This window comes from Scardinius erythrophthalmus, assembly GCF_964197995.2.
Source record: "Scardinius erythrophthalmus genome assembly, chromosome: 3".
Taxonomy (NCBI): Eukaryota; Metazoa; Chordata; class Actinopteri; order Cypriniformes; family Leuciscidae; genus Scardinius; species Scardinius erythrophthalmus.
In genome coordinates, this window is record NC_138223.1 from 21,552,643 (window position 1) to 21,569,956 (window position 17,314).

Sequence of the window (17,314 nt, forward strand, 5' to 3'; positions counted from 1 at the left end):
GTCCTAAAAGATTAACACAATACATTCAGACTGATATATTCGGATGTTATATCCTCCTGACAAAAGACCATATTTGACATACTGAATTTTTTCCTGGCCAAGGAGTATTCGAAACTTGGGCTTTCTATACATACTCCTTCTGATGCTTCATAAGCCATATAGATGTCCATATCTGACCTTTTGAACTTATTTGTGGTCAAAACGTCCTCAAAATTTTTCAAATTATATAAAGTTATAGAATTCTTTTGATGATAAATCAGCTATTCAGAGGTCCCCTTTTGACCTCCTGAACATATTTCTGGCCAAAGACTCCTCGATCTTGGGATTTCTATATATACTAATAGACTCCCTTTGATGTTTCAAAATCCATATAGATGTCCATATCTGACCTTTTGAACTTATTTGTGGTCAAAGGGTCCTCAAAATGTTTTAAACTACATAAAGTTATACCATCCTTTTGATGATAAATCAGCTATTCAGAGGTTTTGACCTCCTGAATATATTTCTGGCCAAAGAGTCCTCGATCTTGGGCTTTCTATACATACTCATAGACTCCTTCTGATGCATCATAAGCCATATAGATGTCCATATCTGACCTTTTGAACTTATTTGTGGTCAAAGGGTCCTCAAAATTTTTCAAACTATATAAAGTTATAGAATTCTTTTTATGATAAATCAGCTATTCAGAGGTCCCCTTTTGACCTCCTGAACATATTTCTGGCAAAAGAGTACTCGATCTTGGGCTTTCTATACATACTCATAGACTCCTTCTGATGCTTCATAAGCCATATAGATGTCCATATCTGACCTTTTGAACTTATTTGTGGTCAAAGTGTCCTCCAAATTTTTCAAACTATATAAAGTTATAGAATGCTTTTAATGACAAATCAGCTATTCAGAGGTCCCCTTTTGACCTCCTGAACATATTTCTGGCCAAAGAGTCCTCGATAGTGGGCTTTCTGTACATACTCATAGACTCTTTCTGATGCTTCATAAGCCATATAGATGTCCATATCTGACCTTTTGAACTTATTTGTGGTCAAAGTGTCCTCAAAATTTTTCAAAATATATAAAGTTATAGAATTCTTTTGATGATAAATCAGCTATTCAGAGGTCCCCTTTTGACCTCCTGAACATATTTCTGGCCAAAGACTCCTCGATCTTGGGATTTCTATATATACTAATAGACTCCCTTTGATGTTTCAACATCCATATAGATGTCCATATCTGACCTTTTGAACTTATTTGTGGTCAAAGGGTCCTCAAAATGTTTTAAACTACATAAAGTTATACAATCCTTTTGATGATAAATCAGCTATTGAGAGGTTTTGACCTCCTGAATATATTTCTGGCCAAAGAGTCCTCGATCTTGGGCTTTCTATACATACTCATAGACTCCTTCTGATGCATCATAAGCCATATAGATGTCCATATCTGACCTTTTGAACTTATTTGTGGTCAAAGGGTCCTCAAAATTTTTCAAACTATATAAAGTTATAGAATTCTTTTTATGATAAATCAGCTATTCAGAGGTCCCCTTTTGACCTCCTGAACATATTTCTGGCAAAAGAGTACTCGATCTTGGGCTTTCTATACATACTCATAGACTCCTTCTGATGCTTCATAAGCCACATATATATGTCCATATGACCTTTTGAACTTATTTGTGGTCAAAGGGTCCTCAAAATTTTTCAAACTATATAAAGTTATAGAATTCTTTTGATGATAAATCAGCTATTCAGAGGTCCCCTATTGACCTCCTGAACATATTTCTGGCCAAAGAGTCCTCGATCTTGGGCTTTCTATACATACTCATAGACTCCTTCTGATGCTTCATAAGCCATATATATATGTCCATATGACCTTTTGAACTTATTTGTGGTCAAAGTGTCCTCCAAATTTTTCAAACTATATAAAGTTATAGAATGCTTTTAATGACAAATCAGCTTTTCAGAGGTCCCCTTTTGACCTCCTGAACATATTTCTGGCCAAAGAGTCCTCGATCTTGGGCTTTCTATATATAATAATAGTCTCCCTTTGATGCTTCAAAATCCATATAGATGTCCATATCTGACCTTTTGAACTTATTTGTGGTCAAAGTGTCCTCAAAAATTTTCAAACTATATAAAGTTATAGGATTCTTTTGATGATAAATCAGCTATTCAGAGGTCCCCTTTTGACCTCCTGAACATATTTCTGGCCAAAGAGTCCTCGATCTTGGGATTTCTATATATACTCATAGACTCCCTCTGATGCTTCAAAAGCCACATAGATGTCCATATCTGACCTTTTGAACTTATTTCTGGTCAAAGGGTCCTAAAAAGTTTTTAAACTATAAAATTTATAGAATCTTTCTGATGATAAATCAGCTATTCAGAGTTCCCCTTTTGACCTACTGAACATATTTCTGACCAAAGAGTCCTAAAAGATTAACACAATACATTCAGACTGATATATTCGGATGTTATATCCTCCTGACAAAAGACCATATTTGACATACTGAATTTTTTCCTGTCCAAGGAGTATTCGAAACTTGGGCTTTCTATACATACTCCTTCTGATGCTTCATAAGCCATATAGATGTCCATATCTGACCTTTTGAACTTATTTGTGGTCAAAACGTCCTCAAAATTTTTCAAATTATATAAAGTTATAGAATTCTTTTGATGATAAATCAGCTATTCAGAGGTCCCCTTTTGACCTCCTGAACATATTTCTGGCCAAAGACTCCTCGATCTTGGGATTTCTATATATACTAATAGACTACCTTTGATGTTTCAAAATCCATATAGATGTCCATATCTGACCTTTTGAACTTATTTGTGGTCAAAGGGTCCTCAAAATGTTTTAAACTACATAAAGTTATACAATCCTTTTGATGATAAATCAGCTATTCAGAGGTTTTGACCTCCTGAATATATTTCTGGCCAAAGAGTCCTCGATCTTGGGCTTTCTATACATACTCATAGACTCCTTCTGATGCATCATAAGCCATATAGATGTCCATATCTGACCTTTTGAACTTATTTGTGGTCAAAGGGTCCTCAAAATTTTTCAAACTATATAAAGTTATAGAATTCTTTTTATGATAAATCAGCTATTCAGAGGTCCCCTTTTGACCTCCTGAACATATTTCTGGCAAAAGAGTACTCGATCTTGGGCTTTCTATACATACTCATAGACTCCTTCTGATGCTTCATAAGCCACATATATATGTCCATATGACCTCTTGAACTTATTTGTGGTCAAAGGGTCCTCAAAATTTTTCAAACTATATAAAGTTATAGAATTCTTTTGATGATAAATCAGCTATTCAGAGGTCCCCTATTGACCTCCTGAACATATTTCTGGCCAAAGAGTCCTCGATCTTGGGCTTTCTATACATACTCATAGACTCCTTCTGATGCTTCATAAGCCATATATATATGTCCATATGACCTTTTGAACTTATTTGTGGTCAAAGTGTCCTCCAAATTTTTCAAACTATATAAAGTTATAGAATGCTTTTAATGACAAATCAGCTTTTCAGAGGTCCCCTTTTGACCTCCTGAACATATTTCTGGCCAAAGAGTCCTCGATAGTGGGCTTTCTGTACATACTCATAGACTCTTTCTGATGCTTCATAAGCCATATAGATGTCCATATCTGACCTTTTGAACTTATTTGTGGTCAAAGTGTCCTCAAAATTATTCAAAATATATAAAGTTATAGAATTCTTTTGCTGATAAATCAGCTATTCAGAGGTCCCCTTTTGACCTCCTGAACATATTTCTGGCCAAAGAGTCCTCGATCTTGGGCTTTCTATATATAATAATAGTCTCCCTTTGATGCTTCAAAATCCATATAGATGTCCATATCTGACCTTTTGAACTTATTTGTGGTCAAAGTGTCCTCAAAAATTTTCAAACTATATAAAGTTATAGGATTCTTTTGATGATAAATCAGCTATTCAGAGGTCCCCTTTTGACCTCCTGAACATATTTCTGGCCAAAGAGTCCTCGATCTTGGGATTTCTATATATACTCATAGACTCCCTCTGATGCTTCAAAAGCCACATAGATGTCCATATCTGACCTTTTGAACTTATTTCTGGTCAAAGGGTCCTAAAAAGTTTTTAAACTATAAAATTTATAGAATCTTTCTGATGATAAATCAGCTATTCAGAGTTCCCCTTTTGACCTACTGAACATATTTCTGGCCAAAGAGTCCTAAAAGATTAACACAATACATTCAGACTGATATCTTCGGATGTTATATCCTCCTGACAAAAGACCATATTTGACATACTGAATTTTTTCCTGGCCAAGGAGTATTCAAAACTTGGGCTTTCTATACATACTCCTTCTGATGCTTCATAAGCCATATAGATGTCCATATCTGACCTTTTGAACTTATTTGTGGTCAAAACGTCCTCAAAATTTTTCAAATTATATAAAGTTATAGAATTCTTTTGATGATAAATCAGCTATTCAGAGGTCCCCTTTTGACCTCCTGAACATATTTCTGGCCAAAGACTCCTCGATCTTGGGATTTCTATATATACTAATAGACTCCCTTTGATGTTTCAAAATCCATATATATGTCCATATCTGACCTTTTGAACTTATTTGTGGTCAAAGGGTCCTCAAAATGTTTTAAACTACATAAAGTTATACAATCCTTTTGATGATAAATCAGCTATTCAGAGGTTTTGACCTCCTGAATATATTTCTGGCCAAAGAGTCCTCGATCTTGGGCTTTCTATACATACTCATAGACTCCTTCTGATGCATCATAAGCCATATAGATGTCCATATCTGACCTTTTGATCTTATTTGTGGTCAAAGTGTCCTCAAAAATTTTCAAACTATATAAAGTTATAGAATTCTTTTGATGATAAATCAGCTATTCAGAGGTCCCCTTTTGACCTCCTGAACATATTTCTGGCCAAAGAGTCCTCGATCTTGGGATTTCTATATATACTAATAGACTCCCTTTGATGTTTCAAAATCCATATAGATGTCCATATCTGACCTTTTGAACTTATTTGTGGTCAAAGTGTCCTCAAAATTTTTCAAAATATATAAAGTTATAGAATTCTTTTTATGATAAATCAGCTATTCAGAGGTCCCCTTTTGACCTCCTGAACATATTTCTGGCCAAAGAGTCCTCGATCTTGGGATTTCTATATATACTAATAGACTCCCTTTGATGTTTCAAAATCCATATAGATGTCCATATCTGACCTTTTGAACTTATTTGTGGTCAAAGGGTCCTCAAAATGTTTTAAACTACATAAAGTTATACAATCCTTTTGATGATAAATCAGCTATTCAGAGGTTTTGACCTCCTGAATATATTTCTGGCCAAAGAGTCCTCGATCTTGGGCTTTCTATACATACTCATAGACTCCTTCTGATGCATCATAAGCCATATAGATGTCCATATCTGACCTTTTGAACTTATTTGTGGTCAAAGGGTCCTCAAAATTTTTCAAACTATATAAAGTTATAGAATTCTTTTTATGATAAATCAGCTATTCAGAGGTCCCCTTTTGACCTCCTGAACATATTTCTGGCAAAAGAGTACTCGATCTTGGGCTTTCTATACATACTCATAGACTCCTTCTGATGCTTCATAAGCCATATATATATGTCCATATGACCTCTTGAACTTATTTGTGGTCAAAGGGTCCTCAAAATTTTTCAAACTATATAAAGTTATAGAATGCTTTTAATGACAAATCAGCTATTCAGAGGTCCCCTTTTGACCTCCTGAACATATTTCTGGCCAAAGAGTCCTCGATAGTGGGCTTTCTGTACATACTCATAGACTCTTTCTGATGCTTCATAAGCCATATAGATGTCCATATCTGACCTTTTGAACTTATTTGTGGTCAAAGTGTCCTCAAAATTTTTCAAACTATATAAAGTTATAGAATTCTTTTGATGATAAATCAGCTATTCAGAGGTCCCCTATTGACCTCCTGAACATATTTCTGGCCAAAGAGTCCTCGATCTTGGGCTTTCTATACATACTCATAGACTCCTTCTGATGCATCATAAGCCATATAGATGTCCATATCTGACCTTTTGAACTTATTTGTGGTCAAAGGGTCCTCAAAATTTTTCAAACTATATAAAGTTATAGAATTCTTTTTATGATAAATCAGCTATTCAGAGGTCCCCTTTTGACCTCCTGAACATATTTCTGGCAAAAGAGTACTCGATCTTGGGCTTTCTATACATACTCATAGACTCCTTCTGATGCTTCATAAGCCATATATATATGTCCATATGACCTCTTGAACTTATTTGTGGTCAAAGGGTCCTCAAAATTTTTCAAACTATATAAAGTTATAGAATGCTTTTAATGACAAATCAGCTATTCAGAGGTCCCCTTTTGACCTCCTGAACATATTTCTGGCCAAAGAGTCCTCGATAGTGGGCTTTCTGTACATACTCATAGACTCTTTCTGATGCTTCATAAGCCATATAGATGTCCATATCTGACCTTTTGAACTTATTTGTGGTCAAAGTGTCCTCAAAATTTTTCAAAATATATAAAGTTATAGAATTCTTTTGATGATAAATCAGCTATTCAGAGGTCCCCTTTTGACCTCCTGAACATATTTCTGGCCAAAGAGTCCTCGATCTTGGGCTTTCTATATATACTAATAGACTCCCTTTGATGCTTCAAAATCCATATAGATGTCCATATCTGACCTTTTGATCTTATTTGTGGTCAAAGTGTCCTCAAAAATTTTCAAACTATATAAAGTTATAGAATTCTTTTGATGATAAATCAGCTATTCAGAGGTCCCCTTTTGACCTCCTGAACATATTTCTGGCCAAAGAGTCCTCGATCTTGGGATTTCTATATATACTAATAGACTCCCTTTGATGTTTCAAAATCCATATAGATGTCCATATCTGACCTTTTGAACTTATTTGTGGTCAAAGTGTCCTCAAAATTTTTCAAAATATATAAAGTTATAGAATTCTTTTTATGATAAATCTGCTATTCAGAGGTCCCCTTTTGACCTCCTGAACATATTTCTGGCCAAAGAGTCCTCGATCTTGGGATTTCTATATATACTAATAGACTCCCTTTGATGTTTCAAAATCCATATAGATGTCCATATCTGACCTTTTGAACTTATTTGTGGTCAAAGGGTCCTCAAAATTTTTTAAACTACATAAAGTTATACAATCCTTTTGATGATAAATCAGCTATTCAGAGGTTTTGACCTCCTGAATATATTTCTGGCCAAAGAGTCCTCGATCTTGGGCTTTCTATACATACTCATAGACTCCTTCTGATGCATCATAAGCCATATAGATGTCCATATCTGACCTTTTGAACTTATTTGTGGTCAAAGGGTCCTCAAAATTTTTCAAACTATATAAAGTTATAGAATTCTTTTTATGATAAATCAGCTATTCAGAGGTCCCCTTTTGACCTCCTGAACATATTTCTGGCAAAAGAGTACTCGATCTTGGGCTTTCTATACATACTCATAGACTCCTTCTGATGCTTCATAAGCCATATATATATGTCCATACGACCTCTTGAACTTATTTGTGGTCAAAGGGTCCTCAAAATTTTTCAAACTATATAAAGTTATAGAATTCTTTTGATGATAAATCAGCTATTCAGAGGTCCCCTTTTGACCTCCTGAACATATTTCTGGCCAAAGAGTCCTCGATAGTGGGCTTTCTGTACATACTCATAGACTCTTTCTGATGCTTCATAAGCCATATAGATGTCCATATCTGACCTTTTGAACTTATTTGTGGTCAAAGGGTCCTCAAAATTTTTCAAACTATATAAAGTTATAGAATTCTTTTTATGATGAATCAGCTATTCAGAGGTCCCCTTTTGACCTCCTGAACATATTTCTGGCAAAAGAGTACTCGATCTTGGGCTTTCTATACATACTCATAGACTCCTTCTGATGCTTCATAAGCCATATATATATGTCCATATGACCTCTTGAACTTATTTGTGGTCAAAGGGTCCTCAAAATTTTTCAAACTATATAAAGTTATAGAATTCTTTTGATGATAAATCAGCTATTCAGAGGTCCCCTATTGACCTCCTGAACATATTTCTGGCCAAAGAGTCCTCGATCTTGGGCTTTCTATACATACTCATAGACTCCTTCTGATGCTTCATAAGCCATATATATATGTCCATATGACCTTTTGAACTTATTTGTGGTCAAAGTGTCCTCCAAAATTTTCAAACTATGTAAAGTTATAGAATTCTTTTGATGATAAATCAGCTATTCAGAGGTCCCCTTTTGACCTCCTGAACATATTTCTGGCGAAAGAGTCCTCGATCTTGGGATTTCTATATATACTAATAGACTCACTTTGATGCTTCAAAATCCATATAGATGTCCATATCTGACCTTTTGAACTTATTTGTGGTCAAAGTGTCCTCAAAATTTTTCAAACTATATAAAGTTATAGAATTCTTTTGATGATAAATCAGCTATTCAGAGGTCCCCTTTTGACCTCCTGAACATATTTCTGGCCAAAGAGTCCTCGATCTTGGGCTTTCTATATATACTCATAGACTACCTCTGATGCTTCAAAATCTATATAGATGTCCATATCTGACCTTTTGAACTTATTTGTGGTCAAAGGGTCCTCAAAAGTTTTCAAACTATATAAAGTTATAGAATTCTTTTGATGATAAATCAGCTATTCAGAGGTCCCCTTTTGACCTCCTGAACATATTTCTGGCCAAAGAGTCCTCGATCTTGGGCTTTCTATATATACTCATAGACTACCTCTGATGCTTCAAAATCTATATAGATGTCCATATATGACCTTTTGAACTTATTTGTGGTCAAAGGGTCCTCAAAAGTTTTCAAACTATATAAAGTTATAGACTCTTTCTGATGATAAATCAGCTAATCAGAGGTCCCCTTTTGATCTACTGAACATATTTCTGGCCAAAGAGTCCTAAAAGATTAATACAATACATTCAGACTGATATCTTCGGATGTTATATCCTCCTGACAAAAGACCATATTTGACATACTGAATTTTTTCCTGGCCAAGGAGTATTCGAAACTTGGGCTTTCTATACATACTCCTTCTGATGCTTCATAAGCCATATAGATGTCCATATCTGACCTTTTGAACTTATTTGTGGTCAAAGTGTCCTCAAAAATGTTGAAAACTATATAAAGTTGTAGAATTCTTTTTATGATAAATCAGCTATTCAGAGGTCCCCTTTTGACCTCCTGAACATATTTCTGGCAAAAGAGTACTCGATCTTGGGCTTTCTATACATACTCATAGACTCCTTCTGATGCTTCATAAGCCATATATATATGTCCATATGACCTTTTGAACTTATTTGTGGTCAAAGTGTCCTCCAAATTTTTCAAACTATATAAAGTTATAGAATGCTTTTAATGACAAATCAGCTATTCAGAGGTCCCCTTTTGACCTCCTGAACATATTTCTGGCCAAAGAGTCCTCGATAGTGGGCTTTCTGTACATACTCATAGACTCTTTCTGATGCTTCATAAGCCATATAGATGTCCATATCTGACCTTTTGAACTTATTTGTGGTCAAAGTGTCCTCAAAATTTTTCAAAATATATAAAGTTATAGAATTCTTTTGATGATAAATCAGCTATTCAGAGGTCCCCTTTTGACCTCCTGAACATATTTCTGGCCAAAGAGTCCTCGATCTTGGGCTTTCTATATATACTAATAGTCTCCCTTTGATGCTTCAAAATCCATATAGATGTCCATATCTGACCTTTTGAACTTATTTGTGGTCAAAGTGTCCTCAAAAATTTTCAAACTATATAAAGATATAGGATTCTTTTGATGATAAATCAGCTATTCAGAGGTCCCCTTTTGACCTCCTGAACATATTTCTGGCCAAAGAGTCCTCGATCTTGGGATTTCTATATATACTCATAGACTCCCTCTGATGCTTCAAAAGCCACATAGATGTCCATATCTGACCTTTTGAACTTATTTCTGGTCAAAGGGTCATAATAAGTTTTTAAACTATAAAAGTTATAGAATCTTTCTGATGATAAATCAGCTATTCAGAGTTCCCCTTTTGACCTACTGAACATATTTCTGACCAAAGAGTCCTAAAAGATTAACACAATACATTCAGACTGATATCTTCGGATGTTATATCCTCCTGACAAAAGACCATATTTGACATACTGAATTTTTTCCTGGCCAAGGAGTATTCGAAACTTGGGCTTTCTATACATACTCCTTCTGATGCTTCATAAGCCATATAGATGTCCATATCTGACCTTTTGAACTTATTTGTGGTCAAAACGTCCTCAAAATTTTTCAAATTATATAAAGTTATAGAATTCTTTTGATGATAAATCAGCTATTCAGAGGTCCCCTTTTGACCTCCTGAACATATTTCTGGCCAAAGACTCCTCGATCTTGGGCTTTCTATATATACTAATAGACTCCCTTTGATGTTTCAAAATCCATATAGATGTCCATATCTGACCTTTTGAACTTATTTGTGGTCAAAGGGTCCTCAAAATGTTTTAAACTACATAAAGTTATACAATCCTTTTGATGATAAATCAGCTATTCAGAGGTTTTGACCTCCTGAATATATTTCTGGCCAAAGAGTCCTCGATCTTGGGCTTTCTATACATACTCATAGACTCCTTCTGATGCATCATAAGCCATATAGATGTCCATATCTGACCTTTTGAACTTATTTGTGGTCAAAGGGTCCTCAAAATTTTTCAAACTATATAAAGTTATAGAATTCTTTTTATGATAAATCAGCTATTCAGAGGTCCCCTTTTGACCTCCTGAACATATTTCTGGCAAAAGAGTACTCGATCTTGGGCTTTCTATACATACTCATAGACTCCTTCTGATGCTTCATAAGCCATATATATATGTCCATATGACCTCTTGAACTTATTTGTGGTCAAAGGGTCCTCAAAATTTTTCAAACTATATAAAGTTATAGAATTCTTTTGATGATAAATCAGCTATTCAGAGGTCCCATATTGACCTCCTGAACATATTTCTGGCCAAAGAGTCCTCGATCTTGGGCTTTCTATACATACTCATAGACTCCTTCTGATGCTTCATAAGCCATATATATATGTCCATATGACCTTTTGAACTTATTTGTGGTCAAAGTGTCCTCCAAATTTTTCAAACTATATAAAGTTATAGAATGCTTTTAATGACAAATCAGCTATTCAGAGGTCCCCTTTTGACCTCCTGAACATATTTCTGGCCAAAGAGTCCTCGATAGTGGGCTTTCTATACATACTCATAGACTCTTTCTGATGCTTCATAAGCCATATAGATGTCCATATCTGACCTTTTGAACTTATTTGTGGTCAAAGTGTCCTCAAAATTTTTCAAAATATATAAAGTTATAGAATTCTTTTGCTGATAAATCAGCTATTCAGAGGTCCCCTTTTGACCTCCTGAACATATTTCTGGCCAAAGAGTCCTCGATCTTGGGCTTTCTATATATAATAATAGTCTCCCTTTGATGCTTCAAAATCCATATAGATGTCCATATCTGACCTTTTGAACTTATTTGTGGTCAAAGTGTCCTCAAAAATTTTCAAACTATATAAAGTTATAGGATTCTTTTGATGATAAATCAGCTATTCAGAGGTCCCCTTTTGACCTCCTGAACATATTTCTGGCCAAAGAGTCCTTGATCTTGGGATTTCTATATATACTCATAGACTCCCTCTGATGCTTCAAAAGCCACATAGATGTCCATATCTGACCTTTTGAACTTATTTCTGGTCAAAGGGTCCTAAAAAGTTTTTAAACTATAAAATTTATAGAATCTTTCTGATGATAAATCAGCTATTCAGAGTTCCCCTTTTGACCTACTGAACATATTTCTGGCCAAAGAGTCCTAAAAGATTAACACAATACATTCAGACTGATATCTTCGGATGTTATATCCTCCTGACAAAAGACCATATTTAACATACTGAATTTTTTCCTGGCCAAGGAGTATTCGAAACTTGGGCTTTCTATACATACTCCTTCTGATGCTTCATAAGCCATATAGATGTCCATATCTGACCTTTTGAACTTATTTGTGGTCAAAACGTCCTCAAAATTTTTCAAATTATATAAAGTTATAGAATTCTTTTGATGATAAATCAGCTATTCAGAGGTCCCCTTTTGACCTCCTGAACATATTTCTGGCCAAAGACTCCTCGATCTTGGGATTTCTATATATACTAATAGACTCCCTTTGATGTTTCAAAATCCATATAGATGTCCATATCTGACCTTTTGAACTTATTTGTGGTCAAAGTGTCCTCAAAATTTTTCAAAATATATAAAGTTATAGAATTCTTTTTATGATAAATCAGCTATTCAGAGGTCCCCTTTTGACCTCCTGAACATATTTCTGGCCAAAGAGTCCTCGATCTTGGGATTTCTATATATACTAATAGACTCCCTTTGATGTTTCAAAATCCATATAGATGTCCATATCTGACCTTTTGAACTTATTTGTGGTCAAAGGGTCCTCAAAATTTTTTAAACTACATAAAGTTATACAATCCTTTTGATGATAAATCAGCTATTCAGAGGTTTTGACCTCCTGAATATATTTCTGGCCAAAGAGTCCTCGATCTTGGGCTTTCTATACATACTCATAGACTCCTTCTGATGCATCATAAGCCATATAGATGTCCATATCTGACCTTTTGAACTTATTTGTGGTCAAAGGGTCCTCAAAATTTTTCAAACTATATAAAGTTATAGAATTCTTTTTATGATAAATCAGCTATTCAGAGGTCCCCTTTTGACCTCCTGAACATATTTCTGGCAAAAGAGTACTCGATCTTGGGCTTTCTATACATACTCATAGACTCCTTCTGATGCTTCATAAGCCATATATATATGTCCATATGACCTCTTGAACTTATTTGTGGTCAAAGGGTCCTCAAAATTTTTCAAACTATATAAAGTTATAGAATTCTTTTGATGATAAATCAGCTATTCAGAGGTCCCCTATTGACCTCCTGAACATATTTCTGGCCAAAGAGTCCTCGATCTTGGGCTTTCTATACATACTCATAGACTCCTTCTGATGCTTCATAAGCCATATATATATGTCCATATGACCTTTTGAACTTATTTGTGGTCAAAGTGTCCTCCAAATTTTTCAAACTATATAAAGTTATAGAATGCTTATAATGACAAATCAGCTATTCAGAGGTCCCCTTTTGACCTCCTGAACATATTTCTGGCCAAAGAGTCCTCGATAGTGGGCTTTCTGTACATACTCATAGACTCTTTCTGATGCTTCATAAGCCATATAGATGTCCATATCTGACCTTTTGAACTTATTTGTGGTCAAAGTGTCCTCAAAAATTTTCAAACTATATAAAGTTATAGAATTCTTTTGATGATAAATCAGCTATTCAGAGGTCCCCTTTTGACCTCCTGAACATATTTCTGGCCAAAGAGTCCTCGATCTTGGGATTTCTATATATACTAATAGACTCACTTTGATGCTTCAAAATCCATATAGATGTCCATATCTGACCTTTTGAACTTATTTGTGGTCAAAGTGTCCTCAAAAATTTTCAAACTATATAAAGTTATAGAATTCTTTTGATGATAAATCAGCTATTCAGAGGTCCCCTTTTGACCTCCTGAACATATTTCTGGCCAAAGAGTCCTCGATCTTGGGATTTCTATATATACTCATAGACTCCCTCTGATGCTTCAAAAGCCACATAGATGTCCATATCTGACCTTTTGAACTTATTTCTGGTCAAAGGGTCCTAACAAGTTTTTAAACTATAAAAGTTATAGAATCTTTCTGATGATAAATCAGCTATTCAGAGTTCCCCTTTTGACCTACTGAACATATTTCTGGCCAAAGAGTCCTAAAAGATTAACACAATACATTCAGACTGATATCTTCGGATGTTATATCCTCCTGACAAAAGACCATATTTAACATACTGAATTTTTTCCTGGCCAAGGAGTATTCGAAACTTGGGCTTTCTATACATACTCCTTCTGATGCTTCATAAGCCATATAGATGTCCATATCTGACCTTTTGAACTTATTTGTGGTCAAAACGTCCTCAAAATTTTTCAAATTATATAAAGTTATAGAATTCTTTTGATGATAAATCAGCTATTCAGAGGTCCCCTTTTGACCTCCTGAACATATTTCTGGCCAAAGACTCCTCGATCTTGGGATTTCTATATATACTAATAGACTCCCTTTGATGTTTCAAAATCCATATAGATGTCCATATCTGACCTTTTGAACTTATTTGTGGTCAAAGGGTCCTCAAAATGTTTTAAACTACATAAAGTTATACAATCCTTTTGATGATAAATCAGCTATTCAGAGGTTTTGACCTCCTGAATATATTTCTGGCCAAAGAGTACTCGATCTTGGGCTTTCTATACATACTCATAGACTCCTTCTGATGCTTCATAAGCCATATATATATGTCCATATGACCTTTTGAACTTATTTGTGGTCAAACTGTCCTCCAAATTTTTCAAACTATATAAAGTTATAGAATGCTTTTAATGACAAATCAGCTATTCAGAGGTCCCCTTTTGACCTCCTGAACATATTTCTGGCCAAAGAGTCCTCGATAGTGGGCTTTCTGTACATACTCATAGACTCTTTCTGATGCTTCATAAGCCATATAGATGTCCATATCTGACCTTTTGAACTTATTTGTGGTCAAAGTGTCCTCAAAATTTTTCAAACTATATAAAGTTATAGAATTCTTTTGATGATAAATCAGCTATTCAGAGGTCCCCTTTTGACCTCCTGAACATATTTCTGGCCAAAGAGTCCTCGATCTTGGGCTTTCTATATATACTAATAGACTCCCTTTGATGCTTCAAAATCCATATAGATGTCCATATCTGACCTTTTGATCTTATTTGTGGTCAAAGTGTCCTCAAAAATTTTCAAACTATATAAAGTTATAGAATTCTTTTTATGATAAATCAGCTATTCAGAGGTCCCCTTTTGACCTCCTGAACATATTTCTGGCCAAAGAGTCCTCGATCTTGGGATTTCTATATATACTAATAGACTCCCTTTGATGTTTCAAAATCCATATAGATGTCCATATCTGACCTTTTGAACTTATTTGTGGTCAAAGGGTCCTCAAAATGTTTTAAACTACATAAAGTTATACAATCCTTTTGATGATAAATCAGCTATTCAGAGGTTTTGACCTCCTGAATATATTTCTGGCCAAAGAGTCCTCGATCTTGGGCTTTCTATACATACTCATAGACTCCTTCTGATGCATCATAAGCCATATAGATGTCCATATCTGACCTTTTGAACTTATTTGTGGTCAAAGGGTCCTCAAAATTTTTCAAACTATATAAAGTTATAGAATTCTTTTTATGATAAATCAGCTATTCAGAGGTCCCCTTTTGACCTCCTGAACATATTTCTGGCAAAAGAGTACTCGATCTTGGGCTTTCTATACATACTCATAGACTCCTTCTGATGCTTCATAAGCCATATATATATGTCCATATGACCTCTTGAACTTATTTGTGGTCAAAGGGTCCTCAAAATTTTTCAAACTATATAAAGTTATAGAATGCTTTTAATGACAAATCAGCTATTCAGAGGTCCCCTTTTACCTCCTGAACATATTTCTGGCCAAAGAGTCCTCGATAGTGGGCTTTCTGTACATACTCATAGACTCTTTCTGATGCTTCATAAGCCATATAGATGTCCATATCTGACCTTTTGAACTTATTTGTGGTCAAAGTGTCCTCAAAATTTTTCAAACTATATAAAGTTATAGAATTCTTTTGATGATAAATCAGCTATTCAGAGGTCCCCTATTGACCTCCTGAACATATTTCTGGCCAAAGAGTCCTCGATCTTGGGCTTTCTATACATACTCATAGACTCCTTCTGATGCATCATAAGCCATATAGATGTCCATATCTGACCTTTTGAACTTATTTGTGGTCAAAGGGTCCTCAAAATTTTTCAAACTATATAAAGTTATAGAATTCTTTTTATGATAAATCAGCTATTCAGAGGTCCCCTTTTGACCTCCTGAACATATTTCTGGCAAAAGAGTACTCGATCTTGGGCTTTCTATACATACTCATAGACTCCTTCTGATGCTTCATAAGCCATATATATATGTCCATATGACCTCTTGAACTTATTTGTGGTCAAAGGGTCCTCAAAATTTTTCAAACTATATAAAGTTATAGAATTCTTTTGATGATAAATCAGCTATTCAGAGGTCCCCTATTGACCTCCTGAACATATTTCTGGCCAAAGAGTCCTCGATCTTGGGCTTTCTATACATACTCATAGACTCCTTCTGATGCTTCATAAGCCATATATATATGTCCATATGACCTTTTGAACTTATTTGTGGTCAAAGTGTCCTCCAAATTTTTCAAACTATATAAAGTTATAGAATGCTTATAATGACAAATCAGCTATTCAGAGGTCCCCTTTTGACCTCCTGAACATATTTCTGGCCAAAGAGTCCTCGATAGTGGGCTTTCTGTACATACTCATAGACTCCTTCTGATGCTTCATAAGCCATATAGATGTCCATATCTGACCTTTTGAACTTATTTGTGGTCAAAACGTCCTCAAAATTTTTCAAATTATATAAAGTTATAGAATTCTTTTGATGATAAATCAGCTATTCAGAGGTCCCCTTTTGACCTCCTGAACATATTTCTGGCCAAAGACTCCTCGATCTTGGGATTTCTATATATACTAATAGACTCCCTTTGATGTTTCAAAATCCATATAGATGTCCATATCTGACCCTTTGAACTTATTTGTGGTCAAAGGGTCCTCAAAATGTTTTAAACTACATAAAGTTATACAATCCTTTTGATGATAAATCAGCTATTCAGAGGTTTTGACCTCCTGAATATATTTCTGGCCAAAGAGTACTCGATCTTGGGCTTTCTATACATACTCATAGACTCCTTCTGATGCTTCATAAGCCATATATATATGTCCATATGACCTTTTGAACTTATTTGTGGTCAAACTGTCCTCCAAATTTTTCAAACTATATAAAGTTATAGAATGCTTTTAATGACAAATCAGCTATTCAGAGGTCCCCTTTTGACCTCCTGAACATATTTCTGGCCAAAGAGTCCTCGATAGTGGGCTTTCTGTACATACTCATAGACTCTTTCTGATGCTTCATAAGCCATATAGATGTCCATATCTGACCTTTTGAACTTATTTGTGGTCAAAGTGTCCTCAAAATTTTTCAAAATATATAAAGTTATAGAATTCTTTTGATGATAAA